General features: G+C 36.1%; 1 long non-coding RNA gene across 1 annotated transcript; it reads left to right on the forward strand.

Moving 5' to 3' along the window:
- Positions 1–6,825: 6,825 nt before the first annotated feature.
- Positions 6,826–10,194, forward strand: LOC121797096. The gene is made up of 6 exons (XR_006049794.1): positions 6,826–7,084; positions 7,180–7,318; positions 7,805–7,884; positions 8,139–8,240; positions 8,333–8,406; positions 9,957–10,194. It is a non-coding gene; the product is annotated as an uncharacterized LOC121797096 (long non-coding RNA).
- Positions 10,195–13,306: the final 3,112 nt, after the last annotated feature.

Here is a 13,306-nt window from a genome sequence, read left to right on the forward strand (position 1 = left end):
TCAATCTACTTAGTGTGCAGGTCAAGTTCCAATGGTGATAGCTATAAGTCCAGAACCGGTCAAGGGTTTTGACTAGAGCTAGGGTTTTCTCTGTAACTTGTAGTGCAGTGCTAGATTGTATAGTTCGTATCTTCTGATTGTATTCTTAGTTCTTGGAGATTGACCATCTCCAAAGTGTAATACAAAAAGAGGTCCCGGTGATTAGTGAATCTCGAGTGATCTGATCCCTACAGTGGTATCAGAGCCACGGGGGGATCACTTGGGCACGCCGAGTCGCAAATTTAAAGGAGGTGGACTCGTCAGAGTAAAGCTCGATCTCTGGAATAGGCCCTGAGATAAGACGGATACATCTTAACGAAGAGTATCCGCTCTGGTAAATTGGCTTGATCTCTAAAACTCTTAATGCTTTCTAGTTTTAGGGGTATGCAGTTGTTGTTGGTAGTAGTCGCTTGCCGCAGCTTTAGGTTATCTGCTCTTGTTTTCTTATATAGGTCCCTAGCACTTACTGCTTTCAAGGTGCTCTTACTGCTTTTAGTTCTTCCCCTGTGCTTTGCTCTGGTGTGCTTTAAGTGTTGTCATTCAATGTGTTCTGGAGGTTGTACTACTTGTTGGAGATAATTACCTATCCACCAAGTGTTATTCCAAATTGCCTAGAGTGACCCCCTGCGCCCTCATTCAGTGAGTGCTTGCGAACTGGGAAATCCTCTAGCTAGGGTGCTCGTGACAGATAGGGAGGACCTCTGTGTTTAAACTGTGTACATTGTTGAACACATTTTGGGCTAACCACCTGTGTGTGCATGCTTGTGTGTTATCTTAACTAATTACTGCATCTGTGGAGTCCTAGTTATAGCAAATCCCTGCAATATGTGTTTCTCTTGGTGAGCTCTCTGTGTCTTTGTGGCTTTTAAGCTCACTAATTGTGTGTGCAGGGTTCTGTGCTGTGCCTTTAAGTGTGTTTCTTTTCTTTTTTCTGTGTGTGTTGCCAAAAATCTTTTGGTTTTCAACATGGTTGCTCCTGTTATTGAGATTACTCACTTTAATGGCAAAAATGATTTTAGTATTTAGAAACAAAAGACCAAATGCATTTTGATACAACAAAAAGTTTTCAAAGCTGTTGAAAATACAATTCCTGAAACTGAATCTGAAGAAAAGAAAGCTGAGATGAATGAATTGGCTAGGTCAATTATAATTCTCAACCTGAGAGACTCTGTCATAAGGAAGGTTGGAACTATTGATTCTGCTTCTGAATTGTGGACAACTCTTGAAACCTTATACACCTATGTCAAGTAGGATGCATCTTCTGAAAAACTTTTCAAATTCAAACTTGATCTTACTAAGGACATAGATGACAATGTGGATAGGTTTCAGAAGCTTGTACAAGACATTAAACGTGCTGGTGATAAAACAATTGATGAATATACTAGCATTGCTTTAATGAATGCTATCCCTGACTCATACAGTGATGTGAAGGCTGACATCAAGTATGGGAGGGATACTGCTCCCCTTGATTTGATCATTAGTTCCCTGAAATCTAAAGAATTTGAAATTAGGGAGAATAATGAGACTAAAGCTTCCCAGAATAAGGCCCTGAACATTAGAGGTAGATCTAAATCCAAGGGGGATAACAATGGGAAGCAGAATAATAATGGGAAAAAGTCAAACATAGGCAAGTCTAGGTCTAAGAGTAGGAATCCCAATAAAAGCAACAGAAAGTGTTTTAATTGTGGGGAGCTTGGGCATTATAAGAAAGAATGTACTAGGCCTAAAAAGGTTAAGTCTTATAATGACAATGGGGATGCTCTGGCCAATCTTGCTAAGAATGATGATACTGAAGGGGTTTGTTTCATGCATCATGACATTTTTTCTGTGAACTCTGCCTCTGATTGTACTTTTACCCAAAATGACTGGCTGATTGATTCAGGATGCACTTTGAATATTTCTCCTTTCAGAAATTTGTTCTCTGATTTCAAAATTGTTTCTGACTCCTTTGTCTCTATGGCAAATGATAAAATGTGTAAAATTTTGGGGGTTGGGACTGTGTGTTTAAAATTTGAAAATGGTTTTATTCTGAAGTTGGATAATGTGAAGTATGTTCCTGATCTGTGCTAGAACTTGCTTTCCTGTACTTCTCTTGAAAAAGAAGGGTTTGAGGGAAAATTGGGGCAGTGTGTTATAAAAATCTGTAAGGGGTCTCTGTGTGCTTTCAAAGCTTTCAAAAGGTTTAACTTGCATGTGTGCTCTGCTCAGTCCTTATGTGATGATAGTAGTTGTGCAAATTTGGTAAATGATTCTAAAACTCTGTTGTGGCATAATAGGCTTGGACACGTGACTGATAAAGGGTTTGAAAATTTTGAAAAAGAATCAGCTTCGCTCCCCTAATGATTTTCAAAGTGATCTTCCTTTATGTGATACCTGTGTCTTAGGTAAGCAGCATAAGGTGTCTTTCCCCACTCCTGTTACTGAAAGTATTAGTAAAGGAGTGTTAGAATACCTACACATGGATGTGTAGGGCCCAGCTTCTGTGACTACCCATTCAGGGTGTCTATTTTTTATCTGTGATAGATGACTTCTCTAGAAAAGTTTGGTGTTTTCTTTTAAAACAAAAGTCTTATGTTTTTTACACTTTTAAAAATTGGAAATGCTTGATTGAAAATCAAACTGGTAAATCCATCAAAGCTATCAGAACTGACAATGGGTTGGAGTTCTGTAATGCCCAGATGGATAGTCTATGTGGCTCTTATGGCATTAAGAGACACAAAACTGTGCCTTATACCCCTCAGCAAAATGGAGTTGCTGAGAGGATGAATAGGACCCTACTTGAAAAAGTTAGGTGCCTTCTTTCTAAAAGTGGTTTATCTAAAAAGTTTTGGGGGAAGCTCTTCTTACTGCTTGCTATTTGGTGAATAGATCACCTTCAGTCCCTTTGAAAGGAAAATGTCCAGAGTCTATTTTTTCTGGTAAAAGAATTGATTTGTCACATCTTAGACTCTTTAATTGCTCTGCCTTTACTCATTAGAAGATTGATAAACTTGATCTTAGGTCTAGGAAATGTATTTTTTCTTGGTTACCCTGATGGTGTTAAAGGGTATAGGGTATGGCTAAGGGATGAACCAGGGTTCAGGGTTGTAATAAGTAGGGATGTTGTCTTTAGTGAGACTTAATTCCCTTCTCTTAAGCCCTCTGGGCAGTCAGCTCCAACTACTGAGTCCCTTACCCATATTCAAAGTGAGGTGGAGATTCCTACTGGTGCCTCGTGGAGCAGGTATGGATCATTGATCCTACCCCTGAACCTGATGATGACTATGCTGAGGACCCACCAGTAGATGTTGATGTTAATGCACCCCCTGATTCTACTGATGTCCAAGATAATCCTGTTGTTGATGAGCCAGACTTTCATAACTACTTGTTGTCTAGGGATAGGGTGAGAAGGCCTCATAACCCCCCTGGTAGATATACTGGAATTGTGAACTTGCTTGCTCTTGCTTTCAATGTGTTTGAATCTGATGGGGATGAACCTCAGACTTATAAGCAGACTGTAAAATCTAAGGCATGGAATTTGTGGCTTAAGGTTAAGAAAGATGAAATGCATTCCTTGTTGATAAACCATACTTGGATTCTTGTACCTTTACCTATTAGTGCCTCTGTGGTTGATTGCAGGTGGCTTTATAAGTTGCAAAATTAGATAGATGGTATTAGGTACAAGGCCAGATTAGTGGCCAAAGGGTTTACTCAGCAAGAGGGGGTAGATTATACTGAAATATTTGCTCATGTTGTGAAATTTACTACTGTTGGACTTATGCTTGCTTTGTGTGCTCACTTTAATTGGGAAATGAAACAGATGGATGTCAAAACTGCTTTCCTTCATGGTGATCTTGACAAACCTATTTACATGAAACAGTCTGAAGGTTTTGTTGACCTCAAGTTTCCCAATCATGTTTGCTTGTTGAAAAAGGCTTTATATGGTTTGAAGCAATCTCCTAGACATTGGAATATCAAATTTAATACTTGTATGCAAAAGTTAAGCTTTGTTAGGAGTACCTTTGATGCATGCTTGTATGTTAAAAATCTTGGCAGTGTTCCTGTGTTCTTGTTGCTTTATGTGGATGATATACTGATTATGAGACCATGTTTGAAGTCTATCAAGTCTGTGCAAACATGCTCAGAAAATATTAGGGATCAATATTTTCAGGGATAGAAAGAAGTCTATCCTGGTGCTTCACCAAGAGCCTTATGTGCATAAGATTCTTCAAAAGTTTAATATGGATGCTGCTAAAACTGCTTCTGTTCCTTTAGCTGCACATTTTTTGCTGAGTAAAGATTTTTGTCCTAAGTCTGATGATGATATTGCTGCCATGAAAAAGATTCCCTATGCTAATGCTATTGGATCTGTGATGTACTTGATGGTTAGTACCAGACCTGATATTGCTTATGCTGTCTAATCCAGGCCATGCGCATTGGGAAGCTTTGAAATGGATGTTGAGATACTTGAAACATACTTCTAAGTATGGTCTGTGTTACTCTAAGTGTGATGATGGTGTTGAGTTATGTGGTTATGTGGATTCTAACTATGCTAATGATAGGGACAAGAGAAAGTCCACTACTTTCTATGCTTTTACTGTGTGCAGATCTTGTATTAGTTGGAAGTCACAACTCCATCACATTATGGCTCTATCAACAACTAAGTCTGAATACATTGCTATAACAGAAGCTATGAAAGAAGCCATTTGGCTAAAGGGAGTGCTCTCTGAACTGAAGTTTCTTAAGTCTTTGCTAGTTGTGTTTTCTGACAGTCAATCTGCTATTCAGTTGTGCGAAAACCCTGTCTTTCATGATAGAACCAAGCATATAGATGTTAGGTTTCATTTTATTAGAGATGTTGTTGAAAAGGGTGAAATTTCTTTGCATAAAATTCACACTGATCAAAACCCAACATATATGGGCACTAAGTGTCTATGTATTGAGAAATTGCTTTCTTGCATCAAAACATTGCACTTTGATTGTGGTTAGCATTGACCATCTCCAAAGTGTAATACAAAAGAGGTCCCGGTAATTAGTGAATCCCGAGTGATCTGATCCCTACAAGAAGCGAAGGGGAATTGCGACCAGAGTAGCGTCGAGAATGAGAAATAAAATATAATGGCAGCCCTTCATCTTTCTCATTTCACGATTCATCTGCTGTTCACCACAAACCGCCCATTCCAATTCTCTTTGATTGTTTGACAACCGGCCACCGTCTCTGGCAAAGGAGAGTCAAAGAAGAGGAGAAGCGCGATCGAATTTTCATCGGCAATGAGAACATGACACTGGGTGGAACAATGGCCAAGCCTTGTGCTCCCTCCATTATACACCTCCTCCGGCAGCATTCCACAACCGGTAGGTGGTTTTGGTTTTGAAATTTTCAAATTTGTTCTGTAAACAGTTTTAGAACAATTTTGGAATTTGAATAGCTAAACTGGTTTTTGAAAATTGTTGGAAAGAATTTCCAAAAGAGAGTGTAAAACTTTTGTTGAATTTTTCAGAAAATTGAGATCTAGTTTAGATATTCGAAACATATGCGTAATCCAATTTCCGCAAAATTTCGGAGAGGCATAGAGAGCTGTTCAAAACCATTAACCATTTACGTAAGGTTTTGGAATCATATTCCCAAGTAGTCCCAATTACATGATTTTAATTTCTAAAATTATTCCACAAACTAATTAGAGTACAAAACCAATTATGAATCAATCCCCGGGCTCTGATACCACTATTATGAATTCTTGTAATCATCCAATGACCGCAGCGGAAAAAGCATACAAGAATAACAGATCTAGATTCATAATCATATGGTAGATTGAGCATGTAAAACGCAACGGAATTAAATCTTACTTGTTGTGTTGTTTTCTTCGATTGATTGATTGAATCCTGCAGGTTGAATCCACTACTATCGAGTATCGAGGTTCACGTGCAATCCAATCCGATGCAGGAACTATCCTGGTACAATCGCTATGTAGAAGAAAGCTGTGAATTCTCTCTACAAAGCTTCACGTATTTTCTATCTTGTGCCTCTTCTCTTCCCTCCACTTTCACCACCTATTTATTCTCCACAATGAAGATTAAATAACCATTATTAAGTAGATGAAGAGTCATGTAGATGAAAAGTCATTTGTGCTCTATGATTGTTGGGCTCATGAATTGATATAATTGTAGCCCAACTACAATTATTTAATCTATATTAATCTAATTCTAGCCCATTTCCTTTTAGAAATTGCTATATGTTTTAAAAGCCAAAAGAAGAAGGTGAGTAAGTAGCAAAATAAAAAAAACGTGGTAGATAGAGAAAAATAGGAAAAAAAAGAGGAATGAGAATAGAAAATTACAAAAAGAAAAAGAAAGAATAGTCCTGTATATTTCTGCACTCATCTTGCTCACACTCTTACACACATCTTCCCGTTGCACACACAGAACAAAGACTTGTCAATCCTCCCCCGAACCGCCTTGCGAACCTGCCAGCGACACCATCTCAGCCCCGGATGGTCTATGCCACTAACCCGACACTTAATCCTCAACCTCTTGTCCAATTTCAGATTTTGAATTTCAAGATTAAAATACCAATTTTGAAAATTTTTGGAATTTGAAGGTTTGAACCAATTCCGGTTATTTTTGCTTCTGATGCCTAGTGTTGAGCTTTATAGTAAGCGAAAAAAAACTCATGGCCCAAACGTTTTACACACAATGACCCAAAACATCAGTCCAATTACTGAACAGTTAAAATAATTACAGTGTTAGACTTTGCAGCTAATTAAATTAATTAATCGTACTTAGGGATTTCTAAATGATTATTACAACACATAAATACATTTTTTTCACAATCATTCTCTCATCAGCGGCGCCGACACACAAACCCTAGAAATTCGACGACTCAGCGATCTTCCTCTGACGACTGAATCGCGTCGTCAACAGGAGCAAATCGCGCCATCTCACCCAGATGGTCGACGATGGTTAGAATGGCGGTCAGAAGCTACAGCAAAAAATCGACGGATGAATCGAACAGAAATCCCTAGAATGAGAAATACCGTCAAACCAAACGGTGCAAGACCGATTTCAGGTAAAATCGAAGTGAAGTTCAAAAATTTTAACAAAATAACAACAAATGGACGAACAATGGAAAGATTCTGACTAATTTCAACTACTATTTTACAGATTCAGAGACCCAATGGTCGGGTTGCGACCATTAGAGATGGAGAACACGAACGGTCGCATACTCAAAACCGAAAACAATGAACGGCAGAAAAGCAAAATCCTAAACTGGGGCTAAACTGTGCATTCCAGATTCAAAAAGGTAAAAGTTTTGTGTAAAATACTGTACTATGTAACAAAAATTGCAAGTCTAAGATTTTGTTCATAAAAAGATTAAAAAATAAGAAATGGAGTAATTAGGACATAAATATACAATGGTTTCGTATCGAATCTAGAACGATTTGATTCTTTGTATCTTTTCCATACTTCTTCCATTAAAGTGAAGCCCTTGGCTGATTTGGCAATGATAGATGAGGGAGAGCTTGACTGGAAAATAGTTGCCACTTCATTTGGATGATCCAAGGGCATCCCTAAGCTGAGAAGCATTATTGTGGATTAAGTTATTAGGAAAAGTAGCTTGACTTCTAGTCACCTGTAACGCAAAAAAACAAAACATAAGTTAACAAAAATATATAGTTATTCAAGTGGTATGATACATTATTTATTTTATTTGCTTGCAAATATGGTAGAACAATATACATTAGAATCATGGAATACACACTCTAAACTGGAGAAATTTTATCTTCAGGTACACTATCATAGACTCGAACGCACCAGACTGTCAATCATGGTGATAAAGGGAGCCATTACTTAACAAATGAACCTATGGTAAGTAAACAGATCCTCTCACATCTGAGATTTAGTTAATCAATGAAAACTAATAAATCAATGAACAATTAAATTAACAGCTTATTTGGAAGGAAAGAAAGGTCTTTTCCTTGTTTCAAAAAATATAAAGAAAGAGTTTACTTTAGAAATGTCACTATGGTAAGAAATATTAATCTGTCAGATAAGAGAAGAATTGCAGGAAAAAAATTAACATTCAATCAACATTGAAATTTAACTCCATCTTTTTTGGCCAGGGAACATATTGTGCATAAGGATACTTCATGGGAACAAAAGTAAGGTCAAACAAAGTTTTCAAAAAATTGAAGTAAAACAATTACTTCAGAAATGCTAAAATGGTAAGAAAAATATTTTAATCATTTCTCGTAAATCTGTATGATATAAAAAGGGTTTGATCAATCAAAATTTGATGTACTATCCATTTTTGCAGGTTATAAACTGTTTACAAAGAAATAAAACATAAACCATGGATTTGAACATTGCATCATGAAGGCATAAACAAAGGTTTGTTCTATACTCAACATCTAGATATTGGTGAACGTAGAATGATAGAAAAACTATGCATTGCATGATGAATAAAACAGAACAGGTTAACTAAGATATGGGTTGTAAAGAAGAATGATAAATAGCATTAAATATATAGAAATAAACATCTACTATATAACAGAATAACCGAAAAAATAAAATCACAAATAAATAGTTGCCAAAAGAAAATGACAATATAGATCTTGCAATGTTACAAAAACATATTAATGGCTGAAAAACATAATAAGAGTATGATATACATTCATGGATAGAATAATCATGGAAAGAATAGATAGAACAACCAGAAACCGAGCTGGGCCTGTACTCAACTTGAAAAAGTGTAGTTCCCCAAAAAAACAAAATGATGAAAGGACCTTTCAGTTTTTTAATTTTTCTTAGATATAATATATTAGTCGGATAATACTTTAAGATACTATTTAATGCTTATAAATCTAATTTACTAAAAGCGAATAACATTAGGATTTGTAAATACACTTGAATAGAAATTTTCAAAACTAAATTACAACAAAAAAAATTAACTACATACAAATAAATAGCCCATTTAGATTAAAAAAGGGCTACACAGAATAATATTACAGTGTCAAAAGTAGTAATACATTAACAAAATAATATTTATAGTAGTATTAAGCTAATAAATATGAAATGTATATAATCTTAGTAAAACATAGAAATATACTTATAATGAAGATAAACGGCTAGCTGCACAATAAATAAAAAAGAGTGAAACATTAACAATAAATCTATATCATCAAATTTAGTACATGGAACATGCATAATATTATAGTCATATATTAATGATTTGTGTATAAATTTTTTACTTTTTTGGAACCATAAAATGTAATTAATGCATACTTTATTTCAAATTTGAAAAGTAATATAGAGGCAATTCAAATATAAAAAAAAGATGAAAATGAGGCTGAAGACTAATCAAGTCTTTTTTACTTGTCCACTAACTACATTTATTATTTTAATATATAATTAATACATCAAATTACTAATAGTATAACCTTTTTTAGTTGTACAAAATTTGGTGGTGTATCGTCACTCTAATACAAATGGTTAGTATTGGTTTCCAATTAGTTTCCAATTAACAAAACCATGTGATTTGTGAATCCACATATGAAACAAAGTAATTACATACGAATCTAAATACATACGAATCTAAATACATGATTTATAAGTTAGACTTGATAACATTTGATTTCACATTTAAACCCTTTCAATAATTTCACATTTAAATCCTTTCAATAGTGTCTTTCTCCCATTTTCTTTACTGCTTCCATCTTCCGTTTTTGAATTTCATACAAAATATTTCAATTTATTCACTTTAAAATCTTTCAGCATTGTACAATTGTTGAAGGTATTAATTCAGTAAAGATTGTGATATTTAATAGGCTCTTACATTTTCTCCATTTTTCTTCAAAAATTGAATTTCAAAATTATTTTTCAATTTATATACATGAAAGATTTTAAATATGAATGTTAACCTATGAAGAATTATTTTTCAGGGACAAATTGCATTGGAAACTAAAGAATGGATTTGGAAGAATGGAAAATATCAGAAATAGGCTGCATCCTACCAAAAAAAAGCAATAAAATCTCGGTACATACAAACTGATCAAACATAAGAGCATCCGCAATGGCGCCTGTCCCGGCAGACGTCCGCCATTGTGCAAAGGTGACGCGGATACGGACGTCCGCTGCGGACACCGGAGTTCCGAGGCGTTCCCGGGACATCCGTCGCGACGTCCTTGCGGACGTCCGCCATTGTGTTGACCCCCCGGACGTCCGCGCGGACGTCTTGATTATTTTAATTTTTTTTTGAAAATTCTATAAATACGGCTTGTTGAATTTTATTTCATTCGCACAACTTGTATTAACGAGTATCTCTCTCTCTCTACGTTTCTTTTATATATCCAGAATGGTTGGTAGTGGTAGTGGTAGTGGTTTTGGTGCGTGTGGTAGCGTTGCGGGTGGTAGTAGTGCGGGTATGATTTGGCTGATGGGATATTTCAATTTCATTTCAATTTCGTCGCCAATGGCAATCATCACAACATGGGCTATTATTTGGTTGATGAGATATACCCTATGTGGCCAGTCTTTGTGAAGACGATCAGATGCCCAACAGAAGAAAAGAAGGTATATTTTGCGGGTCGTCAGGAGGCAGCGCGCAAGGATGTGGAGCGGGCATTTGGTGTGCTCCAGAGTTGATGGGCGGCAGTGAATGGTCCATCACGGCTGTGGTATGCTGAGAATCGCCGATATCACGTACGCATATATTATCATGCATAACATGATTGTCGAAGATGAAAGTCTAGCACTGACGGACTGGGCCAATGATGATGCTGATGCTGCGGGTCCAAGCCACGACGTTGCCACCGGCAATGTATGTATGGGTATACCACATGACGAGGTTGAGTGAGTCCGTGCATTTGCCTACATGCGCCAAAAACAAGCTCATATTCGATTCCAGAACGTTATAATTGAAAAAGTATGGCAGCGATGGGATCGTCGTGGATGAAATTTTTATTTGTTGAAATGTACTTTTGTAGTTTTTTTTAAATGTACCTTTTTTTATTTAATGAAATTTTTATTCCGTAATTGTTCCGTAAATTTTTATTCCGTAATTGTTTAATTCCGTAAATTATTTAATTTGGTGAATTTGTGAATTTTTATTAATGTGAGAAGTTCGTCGGGATGTCCGTGGGGATGTTCGTCACTGTGCAGTGGGAAGTCCTTATGACGTGCCAGGAGGTGTTTTTGGGATGTCCGCGGGGATGTCCGCCGGGACATCCACACTACTGTGGATGCCCTAAGCTCCACATTAACAGAAAATGGGGAAAAAAACCAAATATCAGCTGTATTTGTGCGCAGTTTCCTACCAAAAAGGGTATCACAGTAATTTCGACCAACTCCCACTTTTAAGTAGTATAGACAATTGTCACTTTTAAGTAGTATAGATGAGACAATTTTTTTTTACAAAAGGGTGCTACATATTTTGAGAATATGTTTTTGGTTGGATGTGATTGGAAAATCATGTACCTAAATATGACATTTTTTTAAATCTTTGCAAAGGGTCATTACGAATTTTTATGTTACACTCTTAAATCGCACAAAACGGTACATCAGCTTCATTTTCGTCTTATTTCTGATTTCTTTTTCAAAATTCCTCCCATTTCGGCCAATTGCTCTAGTAATCTCGAGGCATCTCAAACTAAGGTACTCCTTACCTTCTTTATTAATTGAGACGTTTCTTTTTTATACGGAGTTTAAGAATAGTGTGTTAAGTATATGGTGAATAAAGTAAGTGAGAATAATGGAGTGCTCTATTAACATGGAATATTGGAGACTTTGCATGTGTGGTTGTTAATTTGTACTATTAATTAAGCATTAAAATTCCTAGTTTGTGGTAAAAAAAAAATAGTACTCCCTCCGTCCCACTTTAGCAGTCCCAGTCACTTTAGAACACTCATCTTGTAAAAATGATACTCCCTCCGTCCGCGAATAGGAGTCTCGTTTTTCCATTTTAGTCCGTTCGCGAAGAGGTGTCTCGGTTCACATTTTACCATAAATGATAATAAGGTTTCACATTCCACTAACTCATTTCACTCATATTTTAATTAAAACTAATACTCTATATACAAGTGTGACCCCAATTTCACTAACTTTTTTCCACCCACTTTTCTTAATATTTCTTAAAAACCGTGCTGCGAAGAAATGAGACTCCTAATGGTGGACGGAAGGAGTAATAAATTGTTAAAGTGGAGAAATGGTAATGTAAGAGAGAGAATATCTTACTTTAACCATTTCTCCACTTTAAATATTTATTATCATTTTTACATGACGAGTGCTCAAAAGTAACTGGACTCCTAAAGCGGGACGGATGGAGTATGATTTTAGCTTTACGGTTTTTAGTAAATTTTAAATTTGATGTTTTTGTTGCTATAAATTGTATTCTAATGCTAGTTTGGAATTTGAATTGCATTGGTGTTTCAGATTATTTATTTCTTTTTTGGAGATATATTGTTGGTAATTTGATCAAATATGTTCTCAAATTTGATGATATTGTGTTTAATTTTAGTGATTAATAGACATGTCATATGGAGGCTCTATTGTTTTGTGGTTTTATTCCGGTGTGTAAAGCAGATTCCTGCTAGCTGTTTTGTACTACCTCCGTCCAATAATATGAGTCCACATTTGTACTATCTCCATCCCACAATAGGAATCAAGAGGTAGTATGTTTGTGTAAGTATCAGTCGTTGGGTCGTGGAAAGCATTAAAACGAAGTCTGTTGCAGCTTTCTTCAATTCAGATGTTACTACAGAGACATAATGCAAAAGAGGCAGTGGAGCCAGATTTAAGTAATGGAAATTTCTCCCACGTTCCCATTTCAGAAAATGGGAAAGGTTGTAGAGGGGAGACTTTTATTACTCCCTAAACATTTTAAGTGGATGCTGTAATAGTGCTACATACTCTCTCGTCTCAAGGTAGTTGAGACATTTCTTTTGGCCACAGGATTTAAGAAATTGATATGGTAAATGTTAAAGTGGAGAGAGTAAAGTAACAAAGAACATAAAGTAAGAGAGATAAAGAGATATTAAAGTATGAGAGAAGATAGACTTTTTTGCCAAAAAATGAAATGACTTAACTATCTTGGGACAATCCAAAAAGGAAACGTTTCATTTTTAATAGGACAACCCTAAAAGGAAAAAATTTCATTTTTAATAGGACGGGGAGATTATTTTACTGGTGAACTCTGTAGAGGATTCAGACTCATACCTGCAAACGGCTAACCTCATTGTTCTTTCATGAAGTAGAATCTTGCTCCTTCATGAACTCCTTCCAACCATCTGTCACC

The sequence above is a fragment of the Salvia splendens genome, chromosome 1, assembly GCF_004379255.2.
Source record: "Salvia splendens isolate huo1 chromosome 1, SspV2, whole genome shotgun sequence".
Lineage (NCBI taxonomy): Eukaryota > Viridiplantae > Streptophyta > Magnoliopsida > Lamiales > Lamiaceae > Salvia > Salvia splendens.